Raw genomic sequence first — 14,337 nt, 5'->3', positions numbered from 1 at the left:
GAGGTTAGCCCTGCCCTCTAGCCTCGGAACGCGAGCAGCAGTGTAACAAACAGGCTCTGCTTGTCGTTCAGCGCCTGAAGCGATAATTTTCCGACTACCTTACGGTCCTAAAACAGGTGCCAAAGAACTCTGAACATTCACACACATCCTCCCTCAAAAAGCTGCACCGTAAAGCTGGTGACATCCTCCGGAGACCTTCGGCTCCTGAGGAAATAAGGCGCCCGATTGCCGGCTGAGGGGAGGTTTGACGGGCGGCCTGTGCCCTGAGGGGCCGCGAGGGCCGGAGAGCCGGGCGGCGGGCAGGGAGAGCCGTGTTCGGGAGGAGGGCAGCCGGCATCGCACGGCCCGGGCGTGTGGCTGCTGGAGGAGGAGTGTCCCGGTGAAGTAAAACGGTGTGGCTCAGAACCGCACAAACTGTCAGGAAAATGCAGGCGCTGGTAGTTGTTGGGCGCTTTGGACACATCCAAAAAGGGCAGTATTTTCCAGCGAAGAGCAAAGGAAAAGTGAGTTAAGAAATTAAATACATGAATGGTTTCTAGAAGTGGTAACACCAATCCAAGATTTGCTGCCCAATTTATACATATACTTTATTTTAGCATGGCCAGGATCCAGCCCTTCATTTTAAGGGCCTTTTTCTTTTGTCTCACTAATCAAACCAAACCCTTCCTCCCCTCTTCCTTCGTGCACCAGGATATCTTCCTTCTTCATCTTCCTCTTACTCTTTTTCTCCTCTCTAGTCCCCTGCTTTTCTTAGAAAAGCCTGTCATTCCTGGGCTGCTCCCCCTTGCTTGCTGAGCTTGATCTTGGTCCTTTCCTGCAGATTTGCTTCTCAGGTGGAAACAAAACCACCCATGTTATTGAAGGCCTTAACCTTTTAGCTATTGGTCTTGTAATGGCAGACAAGTAGCAGTCAGTTATGTTGAGCAGTTCTGTTTCCATGGTAGCAAAGTTAGTTCTTTTTCCTCCTACAGTTTGGGAAGTTATATCCAGACCCAGTTCTGGATACCATGGAGATACTAAGTCTTTTTTCAGCTTTCATTTCAAGTCCTTATATGTTCATGGATGAAACTTCCCAATCTTGCAAGTGTTATCAGACCATTTTCTGACAGTAAAAATTAATTTATATACCCAGAAGATATGCTTAAAGTTGGTTGCACAATTAATGGGGTTTTGCACTGAATTTATGGCTTTTAGGGTGTGAGTGTCTTGTAATTTCTGCTTTTTATGTGCTGTTTATATGTGCTTTATATTACAATCCTGTGACATACGGTATTTTTAAAAGCCTATATAGATGGTACTATCAAAAAAAACCATTAAAAGTTGATAGAAAGAAAGCCTTTTAAAGAGGAATTTTAAAAGGGGAAGGGATCAATGACATTTAAAAACTCACAGAAAGATTGTAGCACAATGCTGTTATACAATTTCAACATTGAAATTAACAGTCTTGTCTGATTTTCTGTATTAATTCCCTCTGCCTTCACAGGTAGAGAACAGCCTTATCTGATTTTCTGTATTAATTCCCTCTGCCTTCACAGATAAAGATAGATTATCTATAGATATATTTCACATAAATTTTTATAGATTCACAGGAATGGTGTTCAATAGACACTCTGGGGGTTCTTTTTTTGCATTTGACATTGAGAGCTGGCAAGGAAGGGCCAGGACTTCGTGCCTGGAGGGGAGCCAGGGGCTGTGCTGGGGCTGCAGGTTTCTGCACTCAGCCAACACCAGGGACTGTGGGGAGAGAGGAGGAGTGCGGAGACTGCAGTGCCTTGAGCTGGCACAGGGTTTGTGTGGGCTGGACTCTCTCTGCCTGAAAGATAAATGCCAAGTGTTCCTCTAAGCGTGGCTCCTGAAAAACACATAAATACAACGGTGCCTGGTGCTCCTCTTTGCAGCGCTGCCTTGCTGCTCTCGTGCATAGAGTGCTGGCTGCTGGGGGGTGCCAGGGTGGGGTCTTTGCAGGCTCCTGAGCAGGGAAATACTCTTGGTCCTTTGGAGAACACATGCAAAAATTTTGGGTGTCGTCAGTCTGTGACTTCAAATACATAGACTCTGTCTGGGATAAGGTGTGGTCCTGTGCTGGCATCTCATGCCAAGCGTGGCACACCAGCCACGTGACATTTAGGGGAAAAATGGGATGAACAGTAAGATGCCATCAGAAATTGGCCCTCCTCCTTGCATGGGAATGTAGGCAGGGAATTCTAGCTCTCTGCAGAGAGGAGGAAGGGTGGATGGCTTGCTGAAGTGAGGTGGGGCAAGGCAATTCCCAGGAGAGCAGGCAGCAAGGCTTGCTGGAAAGCAGGTTGTAACAAGCACTGTGAACACTGGCTGCGGTTTCAGTATCTGGCTTAACTGAGTTGGATTGAGCTGTCTCCAGCACAACTTTGTTGCTTAGATCTCCACCTTTCTTGATGTGGACAGGTAGCTTGACTGCCAAGATATGCTTTTTTTAAAAAATACAGTTTAAACCTTTTTAAAATTCCTCAGAGAATGTTTATTCAGCATTCCACTGCTTGTGACTGTCATCATAGCAGTATTTCCAGAAAGATGTACCAGAACTGAACTGAGTACAAGGATATCCTGCACTTCCACAGCCTCTGAGAGAGGATCAGAGGCTGGATGGGTGCAGGGTGAGAGTGGCCCAAAGGTCCTGAGTGCACAATGGGTGCTGGCGAGTTCCCCGTGTGTGACCCTGCCAAGGCTCGGTCTCTGGCTCCCAGTGGCACACACTGGGCAGGTTGGCTGGGTGCCTGCTTAAGGTAAGAGGCTGCAGAAGCTGTTTTGCAGACTCAGAAAAGCAAAGAGAAATGTGCAAGAAAATACAATAATGATGTAGTTTGACCTCCAGTTTAATGATGCCCGATTCAACTCTCAGAATTTTTAAACACCAGGAGTTAAATTCTGTGGACACGGTGCACATTGCTTTGGTGCAGTTGAGACTGGACTGTCATAAATCACTCATCTAGCAAGGCCTGTAGAAAATTCCACAGCAGAAGTAATTTTCATTTGCAGACATGCATTGCAAAAGTAAAAGTGTGTTCTTGCTTTGAGACAAACAATTTAGCAAATGTTATAAAAATGAGTTAACTCCATTTGAATGAATTAGGTAGCAGAGAATGATCTCATGCTTTTTCTCCAGCTCCTGAGGAGGTAATCATAAGCTTCTTTGAAGTGTGTAATAGCCTGGAAAGGTCCATGAACACTGAAGGATGCATAGTAAAAATGACTGATTATCTGACAAACATTTTCCCAGTCAGTCTTTTCAGTATTTGGAAGTACAGTTAGAAAATGAGAGCACCCCTATCACAGTATTGTAAACCAGTGGATAGAGGGGAGAAGTGGGACTGTCACTGTAAGGTGGGGAGGGCAGCAGTGGTGAAATCCAGTCTTTCATGTGTTCTGGAGCAGAAGAGATCCCTTACCACTTTAATCCCACCCACCTGATTTTGTGGTTCCCAGGAATGCCAGTCATGACTTGCAATCCATTAATTGCTCTTCACTGGGAGTAAATGGTCTCATAGGAGTCACTCTGTACATTTCTTCACTTTTTGATGGGCTTGAGCACTCTGGACTTCTCGGTAATGATCAAATGTTGGAAGCAAAGTCATTTTATTGCCACTGAAGGGATGCTAAAGGAATGGGGAGAACTCTTCATGACTGAGGAAGGGGAAAAGTAGGTTGAGATTAATTAATTATTTTTTCTTTATATCTTTATAATCTATTAACCTACATGAAATACAATTTTTAATAGTAAATACCTATATACACTGCATCTAAATAGAATTTTCATGAACTGATATAATAATGTATCCTTGTTCAAATGCATAAAGGATGTCTGTGTGCTCTAATCTCTATTTCTATATTTATATTTGATAGCAGTCACTGTGTCATGCTAAGGGTTGGCATGCTGGTGGAAGACCTTTCAGATTTGAGAAGCATCACAGAAAAGCAGTTTGGAGCTAAAAGTCTGATGTTAGACAAACTCTGAAACAATTCTGCATATAGATCCAAAGGACTGACACAATATCTCAAAAAACAAGAGATGAGGAGTTCTGTTTAAAAACATGTCACCAGCATTGGCAGTTTCCCCAGAGGTACATTAACATTGTTTTTGTCAAGAAATAGGTGTAGGTTGGCCTCCAAGTCCTCTCTGATGCTGGAGAGGAGCTGAATCTGTGTAGTTCAGCCATTTTATGATGTAAGAAAAAGTGAGAAATCATGGCACTGTCCATTGTATTCTTTGGAGTCTTTTGCACCAAACTACAAATAGCACCTTCTCCCTCCTCGCTCCCCCATCATTACATTTTGTGCAGGAATTCTCTGCCAGCTCCAGTCAGCTCAGTTTTCAGGATCTGCCTCTTGGCAAACGGCCTCAGTGTTCCATGGCTTTTCCCGTGGCAGCAGAGCCAAATCCTTCCTGCCTGCAGTGCCCTGCATCCCCTCTGCTGCACCGAGGCACTGCTGGAGGAGAGGGTGGCACTGTTCTATGCACAAACACCTGGCCACTGCTGGGAGGCCACTGGGGTGGGGACTTCTTTAATCAGACCTGCTGCAAAGGCAAGGCCTGTGAGATCTCAGAGCACCCTGTTGTGAAAAATGTGTATTTTATAATTGGCTTTTCGCAAGTATAAAAATGAATGTTGTATGTGTTATGTTAGAAAGTTATGCTGTATTCATTTCCTTAAGTAGTGTATTAAATATAGTTTTAGGTTATAACATAATGTTAAAATAGAAACTATGCTATGTAAGATGTTATAGGTAAAAATGAAATATGTCCAATTCTAATAAAAAAACCAAAAAGCATTTACTCGCGACTGTGATACAGTCCCGACAGCCAACAATCAAACTGACACACAACACCCCCGGGAGACAGGCTGGGGGAACGTGGATTTGGCCTCTCTGGCACCAAATCCCCCTCGCCCACAGCTCCGAGGGGACAGGTTTTATACTCTTTGTTCCGCCCGCGGCAGCGTCCCTTTGTCTCTTTTTAGAGTTCTTCATATTCAAGTTGGTTCTTTCCTTCAGTCTGCACTGCACAAAGCCTCCGTCCGGGAATAGATTAATGCTTCTCCCCAATTCCCAGAATCCCGTATTCAGGTGGCAGGTGTTGATGGCCCTGGTTATCTCAGATGGGTATCTCTGCGGGCCATCACCTCTGGCCGTCTCTGGATACATGCCACCGGGAGCTCTCCTGTGCAGCCGAGGTTTCCTTTGTATGTAAATGTCATGGTATTCCCTTGCCAGTCTGCCACGGTTTCGCCATCCTGAGAATGAAAGTCCTAGCCCCCCTTTGTACAGCCAGTTTGATTCATATACTTTATAGAAGTCTATATTTTATCGGCACAAATTACTAACTAAATCCCTAACATAAGATATTTGTTTAAGAAAGGACTTGCACCAGATAGAAGCCACAGGACACCTAAATCTTTCAGAGAAAGGGAATTTATTGCTCCTTCGTCAGCAGAAAACTAACTTCTTCCCACCTCGCTCAGACAGGAAGACGGCATGAGGATTAAGAGCAAGAAGGTGACAGTGACAAGAGAGAATCCTGTGTTTGAATGGAATTTATGCATCATGTATGATGTGTATGAACATGCAACAGGACATTTTTGTTAAGGGTTAATCCTCTGTTAATGTGTGTCCTTTTTCAGGCCCAGAAAAAGGTACCTGGACGTCTGTATCTCTTTGCTTTTATTGTCTTATATTGTCCTAATCTCAATTGTTCAAATTATATTACTATTTTTATAACCAGTTTATTGCTACTAAACTTTTAAAATTTTAAAAACAAGTGATTGGCGTTTTTCACACTGTGATGAGATTTCCCTTTCTGCAGCAGTGTCAGCTTCAGCAGCCCTCTGCTGGCTTCTCCATTCTCCCTAACCTTTCTTTGCATGACAAAGTAGCAAAGGTACCACTAGAAGTATTTGTGTAACCATGGAGACCAAGTGGAGGCAGCAGATTGGGGGAAAAAATAACTCAGGCAAAAGAAGGTTGTATTTTTAACCCGGATTTTTATTCAGTCTGTTCACTGGATGGTCCTCAGGAGGAAGTGCACCAGCCTACCTCTCAGGGCCATGCATAGGCAGAAATGAACAGTGGGCAGATGTGGACTTTGATTTGCTTTCAGCAGAAATGCTCTTGAGACTTACCCTCCAAGAACCTTAAAGTGTTTCACCTTTCCTTATCATCATTTGCTGTTTGTTTGCTGGTTTTTTGTTCAAAATTCGGCTGTTAAGGTAATTTTCTATAAGCTTTTGTGCTCTTTGGACAGTGCTGTGCCTGTTCTTGCACATGCTCTGTGTTCCTGCATTGCCTTTTCCCTTTTGCAGCACCCTCTTCGAGCCAATTCACAATTCTCTCACTGTAGCTATTTATGTTTGTGTTTCACCTGCTAAGAAAGTGTGTCACAAAGAAAAGTGATGAAATAGAAAATTTTAAAGCTGGTGTAAATATAATAAGTCAGTGACAGGCAGAAAGTAAAAAAAAAAGAAAAAAAAGAAAAAAAATAGACTTCCTGTGCAAGCACTGCATGATGGGCTCATTATCCAACACGCCTGTCCTTCTGTCCCCATTACATGATGGGTAGGACTTCATTTTCATGATGTGGTGGCACATGGGGATGTGGCTTGGGGGGCACAGGGACGTGGGGTGTCTTTGTAAGATGTTGTGGGGCCTCCCTGCCTCAGATGCTAAGCACTACTCTCTGAGTTCATTACATAATCTGCAGCTGAAAATGTAACTAAAATATTTTATTCTCGTCACTAGCATTTTTCTATCTGGAAATTTGATCAATATATATATTTTTTTAAAAATCCCAACTTCCAGTCGGGAATTTTTTAAAAAAAAAAAACCCAAGCTATAGTCACAAACCAGCAGGGCTGCCTTTGCTTCTGCAAAACAGAAACACCAAGGTGTTGTCTCAGTGCCATCTGCACCTGCTGTGAGCTGCTCCAGGCTGAGTGTGTGTGTTTGCACCCACCTTCTGACCACAGCCTCTGCAGGGTACCCACGGCTAAACTTGTTCTGCTGAAAGGAAAGGGGGTGTTGCTCTTACAGCACGCACTTCATGGATGCAGAACCTTTCCTGGATGCACTTCGTGGTGCTAGGAAATCAGCATAACCTCTTTTTCTGCTTTCCCCACGGTTTCCTGCGGCTGCTGCTGTGCCTCACAGGTGTGTTATGGTCTTTAGCTGATCCCACGGAGGTCTGGAGCCTCTGGAAGGCAGGGCTCCTCTAACTGCTGAGCTCCCTCCCCTGGATGATCTGGGACACCTTTCTGGGTATTGTTGAGTGGCTTGGAGCAGATGCCCAGCACGATCCTGCCAGGTGTTAAGTGCTGTGATACAGCTCCAGAGAAGCATTCAAACATGTCCATACCTTCAGCTGTGATTCCAGTAGAATGAAAGGCCTAGAAAAACCAATTGGTACTTTCCAAATGGGTAAAGATAATTAAAGGGAAAGTAACTCCTTCTCTTGTATTTCTAAAAGCAATGTTTACTTCTGAACTCTCTCTGGTTTTAATTTTTTTCCTTTTAAATGTTGGTATTTCCTGGATGGCAGCTACTCAGCTGTTACAAGGAAAATTAAACATGTTTCTAACTGATTATAGTTTGCAGTGTCACAATCTGAAACCAGCTCTCTGTATAATTCTAGTAACCCACCTGTGGCTCAGTACCCAGAAGCAGCAGCAAACCAAACTGATATTAAGTAGGTAAATCCAGCTAGAAAAGGTAGAAAATGCTAAGCTTTGTGTTGTACCCTCAACATTGTTTTACCACCTCTGTGTGTGACAGTTTTTCAGGGGAATAATTTATGTCATCCATTATTATGTGTATTTTAGTGCTCAGTTAATGCGACCTAATATTTCAAACAAAATACAACTTCTGTAATGAGATACCTCGTTTCTGCCAGGATGTTATTAGGATCCCTGCTGCAGTGATCTAATGAGATTGACCTTCATTTCATAACAAATTGTGCTCCCCGTGAAACTATTTTTAATAGCATTCATGTAGGGAAATAAATGATTTGAGTAATTATAAATTTGATGAAAATGACAAGTTACTTTAAAGTGCTACTATATTTTCACAACGCTACACACCGATTGAGTGCAACATCGCGAAAGTCTCGTGCGGTTTTGTTCTCTCTGCCGCTCCGCAAAGAACAAAATGAACGAGCTGAGTTCGTGCTGGGTAGGAGATAAACCCCGTGTAATTGGGAATCGGGCGCTGCTGTGAGCATCTCCTACCCCCGGAGTGCCATTTGCTGCCATCTCCTGGGCGGTTCCCAACGTTTCAAGGAGAAAATCCAATGCGTGCTCTAATAAATTGCTGTTGTCCTGATCGTCAGAGTCGTAGTGCAGGTGACTGATCAGAGATACTTTATTGAGATTAATCCTCTTTGAAGAGGTGATGAAAAAGAAAAGGAGGCATCCATATCCTCAGTATTTCTGTTAATTGTCTTAAAACTATTAGTTGAAGCAGGTTGGGTATAGGATTTCAGAGAGAAGATGGATAGGATTTGGATACACTTGGCATTATCTATCTAGAAAATAAGAATGCTCCACTATGCTGTAGCTATTTTAATCTGGAAAGCTTTCTACCTACTATTTAATCCTCACCACGTCCTCAGGCTTCTTTTCTTACATAGTACCACTTCTGTGATGTCATTCCATTGTGATGCAGAAGATTCTTTATATTTATTTCCCATTGCAGGCAGAATAAGTGACGTAAAAATATATGACTAAATATTTTCTTATATTTAGTCATATATGCAGCTTATATTTTACCACCATATTTTCGGCAGACCTGGATGGAAGTCTCATGCTTATAAACTTTGTCTCAAAAATCCCATCCCCAAAGCTGTTCTGAATAAACAGCTTAACAAAAAAACCTATTTGAGATGAAAAGACTAAGATGCAAATTCAACTTTAAAGGAAAGGCTTCACAAAAATAACGTTGTTATTTCCTCAAAGTCCCTAGAAATTCCCACATTAAGATAAAGAACTTTGAAGTCTGTATGTAGAGCACCATCTGGTGACTCGTGCACAGCAGGATCCCACGGCAGGGATTTACACACCTTGCCACACGGCAGACAGCGGGGCAGCGACATCCCCCAGGGAGCTGCTCCCGATGTCCTCCCTGCCACATACAGCCCCTCCCAATGTGCTTCCAATGCTCTCTCCTATTGTTCTTCCGAGCCTGTGCCCGGGCTGTGCCGCTCCCCTGCGTGTGCAGGGAGCAGCACTGGTGTGCTGCCGCTGCGGCCTCAGCCCTGTCCAGCGGCAGGCTCTCCTTCTGCCTGGGAAGGGACCCGGGAAGGGCTCACCCTTCCAGTCCTGGGCTCGGGAGCAGGCGGCGAGCACAGGGTAACTGCCTGGCAGCCAGCCTCTCTTGGCTGCCCTCTCTGCTGCTGCCACTGTTCTGTCCTCTCTGTCACAGCTGTCCTGGGAATGCCACAGTCACTGCTACAGAGCAAACCCAGCAGGGACGTGCCTGCCGCGCCTTTGGCTGTGCGCTGTGGGTGGTGGTTGTTGCTGTTCATTTCCACAAAACCAATGAACTGGATGATCCAGTTGGAAGCATCATTCTTGGGTACATTAACTATTTGTGGATTTTGAGCAGTCTTGTTACAGAAACAGTCGGACTTCAAGAGGTTTTAGTTTTCCTGTATCATTGAGCAAGTAAAAAGACTTGAAGCTTAATTCTCCACCGCATTATATCATAGTACTATAGGTTTCAGTACAGTTCTATTTAATCTTAAACTCAAGGTAATTGTCTTGAATATCATGTTTTCAACCCATAATCCCCTATAGCCCACATATCTCAGGCAATCACCTCAGCACCTGTGGATTTCTGAATCACCTTACCACTGAAAAAACGTATCTCTTTTTTCAGTAGAATAGCCCATGGACTCAGCAAAGAGATCATATGTCTGAGTCTGGATACAGCATATGAAGGACTTCCTCCAGCAATAATCACACAAACTGCAGGAATGAAATGTGCTACTAAGGCTCTTTTTATTTTTTTTTTCATGTGGCAACTTTCTTAATTACTTAGACAACCATTTCTTATAATTTAGCAGAGTGGACTGGTTACAAAATCAGTCAGTGTTGTATGTGAGGAAGAGAGAAGTGGCAGCAGTTTAGCTGATGCCCTGTTCTGCTGGAGCAGACAGGTGTCTGTGTTAGAGCAGGAAGGGAGGGTTGAGGGCCAGAGATCACACATTTGACAGGGATACTGCATTGCTTCAAATCTCCCTCCCACAGCATCCAAACACCTTTGCTTTCTGAGGAACTTGCATGACTGTGAAACCTGCAAGGAGGCTGTGAGGACGTTTTGGAAGGGTACAAGACTTGCTGAATGTTAAAATATAGCTTTATACTGAGATTTAATACAATAAGGGTGAACCCTATTGTAAATACAGAAGCCAGTAGCTCTGCAAAACACTGAAAAAGTGCATATTTCATCATTTGAAAGCTCATATTTTAATCTTAATTTTTTGTTGATTTAATCCCTTGGGAACTTCTCTGTAGTGGAAAACATGGCATACATTACTTTAGGCCTTTAAATTATGTTTATATATAAGCAATAGGGAGAACATGCTACACTACTGTTATTGATTGTTAGGTTACAAAAAGCCCAACAATAAAACAGAGTGAAAAAAGAAGCAAAAGATTAAATTTTGGAAATTTCCAACTGTAATAACAGTCCCTCTGAAGCACACTAATAAGGCCAGTCCTGACCATGCTGGATTTGGGTGGATTCATGAGGCAAATGGCTGCAGGGTGTCCAGCCACTGAACCTCACTGCCTCCAGCTGTGGGTCCCACCACATGGGAGCTTTGCCAGGGATGTGCTGCCTTTTTATGAGGAGCTTCTGGCTTCTGAATTTTTATAGTTGTCACCAAAGAGTTTAGGTGTCCTGAGGCTCATGGTCATGCTGTTTCACCATTTGATAAACAGCACCCATGGAAGAACCTGTTACAGCTGCTCCTTTGCATGCCACCAGCAGGGCTCAGCTGTGCTGAACCAGCCTAGCTCTGGGGCCTGCAGTGGAGCTTTCTTAATTTACACTCAGACTTCCCCACCAAAAGATGCACCTTTGCAAAATGCACATCTCCATCCCAAATGGAGCCTCCCTGTGCAGTGATCTGCCATAGGCAGGGGGATCCTCTGGCTTTGGAATCCGGGGAGTTGCACAATGAACTTGGGCATTTGTTCTGACTGTAATTGCAATTGATTTCTAAAATCAGCAGGGAAAAGTCGTTCTGTCTTGGATGTAAAACACAGCTGCATTTCCCACAAGGAAGGCCTTTTCCAGAGATGTGAAGCATCCCAGAACCCAGGCATGCGTGGCTCGGGGAAGCACTCTGGGCTGTGTTTGAGAGGGTTATGTGCAGTTATGGCCTTTATTCTGCAAGTGACCTATTTCAGTGGAGAGAACTGTTCTGTATAAGGGCAGCTGTTTTCAACTTTGGATGTTTTGGAGAGAGGAGGAAATGCAGTGAAGGATAGAATTAGGTCACAACTTCCAAAATCTGCCAAGATTTTTCTCTTGATTGGCTTACTGCTTCTGTAAAGCAGTCTCTCACATTGGAAGCAATAATCTGTCCTCTGCGCTCGCTGGATCAAAGTATAAAGGGAACTCACTGAAATCATAAAAAATTTAATTTTCTATATTTCTATGTGGAAGTATGGCAATAAAGGCAAAGCAATCTCAGCTCTGTAATTAGCATTTATGATTGGGAGATAAACAATCAATCAAGCCACTTAAAGCGTTTCTCACAAGCAGTTCAGAGTCTCACTAAAGTCACTGAAATGCAGGGCAACACAAGTAGTGCTGTGATGAAGTCAGACTCAGGGCAGGAATAGCAATGGGATTGTTGATGATTAGTGGGATAAGAAGCAGGATTAGAAAGACCACTTTTAAAACTGAGGAGCTCAGTTCAGTTCAGACAACGTCCTGAGCCCACTGATTGCTCCCTGCAGAGAGCAAGCTTGAAATCTTCATTCCCTGTGCTATTTAGAACTAATAAATATGTCCAAATTAGAAGCTAGGGAAGTGCTTCCACATCATATCCCTCATTAAAACACTTTGGGGAGGGTGGAAAAGATAAAATTATTCAAAAGCATCTTAATAACTGAAGGAATGTATTAAATTTGCCTGCATCCAAAGGGTGGCCCAGAGCTTTGCTTTCAGGGGCTGTGTGCACCCATGCCTGTGGGGGGGGCAGCGGTGAACAGAGTGCCTGGAAAGTCTGGCCTACATTGTGTGAAACAAGAAATTAGCAGAGCCTTTGTGGCTCATGTTCTGATTAAATCTTTTGCATTATATCCTCTTTCAACATTGCTGTGGATTTTGAGCACTTACCCAGCTGTACCATGGTAAGGCACACTTCTCAGATGCAGTTAAAACAGGCTGTTCATGCTTTTTCATGAAATAACATAAATTCACAGTCATACCACTGTCTCCTTCTGGCAGATATAGGAAATATTGCAATCAGACGTTTCTAATTTAATTCAATCCCTCATTAATTTGATCTCTCCTTTAATTCAATCTTGGCCTCAGGACCTAAATAATTTGTATTAAAAATAACATAATGACCACTCTTTCTTTTAATCAATGGTGACTGCTTTAGGCAGGTATTAGCAGATAATCTGATTACTAAATACACAGTGAGTTGGCATTTAGTTAATAACTAACGGGAAAATTTGGAAAACAATCAAAGGAGAAAAAAATAAAAAGAGGAAGAGGGATAAGAGAAGAGAGCCTTACACAGACGTGCAACATTAAAGAAAGTATTATGGAAGAGTTATTTTTGCAGTGATTGTTATTGGTACAAGCCTCTGAGATGCATAGCCAGTGGTGTCAGCCCTGGGCGCCAGGCTCAGCCCAGCAGGGGGATGACTCCAGAGTCAGGTCTGTGGGAAATCTGACACCTTTTCCCTTTAGACTTATTTAAGCTTACTAATGAGATTTGGAGGTTAGATGCTTGGAGTTATTAGGCAGGCACAGCCTCACTGAGCTCTGGCTACACCATTTGCAACTCTCTCTTTCTCAGTGCAGGTAGACACTATTTGCCTGCCCAGTAGCCTTTTTATGGGAAAGATGTTGGGAAAACCCATGTTGTCTGGCAAGAAACCTTGTGATGCACAGCTCAGTCCAGGCTGTACACAGAGCAGTGTGGAGCTGCTCTGCAGCTGCTTCATAGCAGCTGGTGGGGAATCACCAGTCAGGCTCTCTGGCCAGTTCTGTGGTTGCCACAAGGTCCCCAGTTCTCTGGAGACTGAGAGCTGCCTGCAGCAGGACTGCCAGGGCTGGCAGTGCCCGACAGATGCTGACAGGGACTTCTCTGAGGAGACAGTGCTGCAGCTCTCATTTTCTTACAAACCCCTTCTTGGGTCTGCATCTGAAGCAGGTAGTTTGTATCCACTGTCTTTTCCTGTCAAATTGGCAATACTGCTGTAATGACAGCCCTCCTAGCAAGCCAGGAGTTCTAAAGGAGCCTTGGACTGTTATTTCCCACCTGCCTCCCCCTCTCCCTGCTCCTGATGCCTGAATGGGGCCCAGGGTGTGCTTTTTTCCAGTGCAGCAGCATTGGAAGGGTACCCAGCACAGCACGAGGGATCCCAAGCTGTTACAGAGACACCTTTTGGCTACAGCAGAAGAAAGAGCCTTGGCAGTTTGCTGTTTGCAAGTTGCCCGATAGCAAAAGGAAGATTCACAGAGTGAACTGACATTTTCCAGTGTGCTGTAACTCTCTGCCCATGTTCCCAAGTTCACTGGGGCTCTGTTCAGTGTATTTTACACTGATGTGGTGATGAAAGGTGCCATGCCATCTCAGAAGGGACCTCTGGGGGAGATAAGAACTGGATGTGCTCATCACACAAGGGCCTTGAAGCTTCTAGGAGAGACTGCTTGAAGTCATCAGCATAGTACCACAGCAGATTTGGGAGTTAAGAAGTGCAGTGCCTGGTACTCCCATTTCTGAGGGGTGCCAAGGCAGTTGACCACTGGACTCCTACTCATGTTCATGAGGCTCATTCCCAATGTCCTCTTTGTAAGAAAGGCTGCTCAGCAATACCTTGGAATTAGGCTGGTCCAAGTGGGAAAGCTGCTCCAAACCAGAGTTGTCTCCTGCAAACCAGAGGTATTGACATCTCCCTGGGAGACAGAAGAGGATGCTGAACTGACAGAGGACACTAGTCTCAGTCTAGATGTGTATTGGAGCTGAAATGGTAGAGCAGCTTCACCTGGTACTCCAGTGCTATAGCTTTGATCCCTTTTTTTGGGACTGTATCTTGTTACTTTTGTGTTCGAGCAGCCGTTATTAAA

This window comes from Onychostruthus taczanowskii, unplaced genomic scaffold (assembly GCF_017590055.1).
Source record: "Onychostruthus taczanowskii isolate IOZ18803 unplaced genomic scaffold, ASM1759005v1 scaffold118, whole genome shotgun sequence".
Lineage (NCBI taxonomy): Eukaryota > Metazoa > Chordata > Aves > Passeriformes > Passeridae > Onychostruthus > Onychostruthus taczanowskii.
This window is presented reverse-complemented; position numbering follows the sequence as displayed.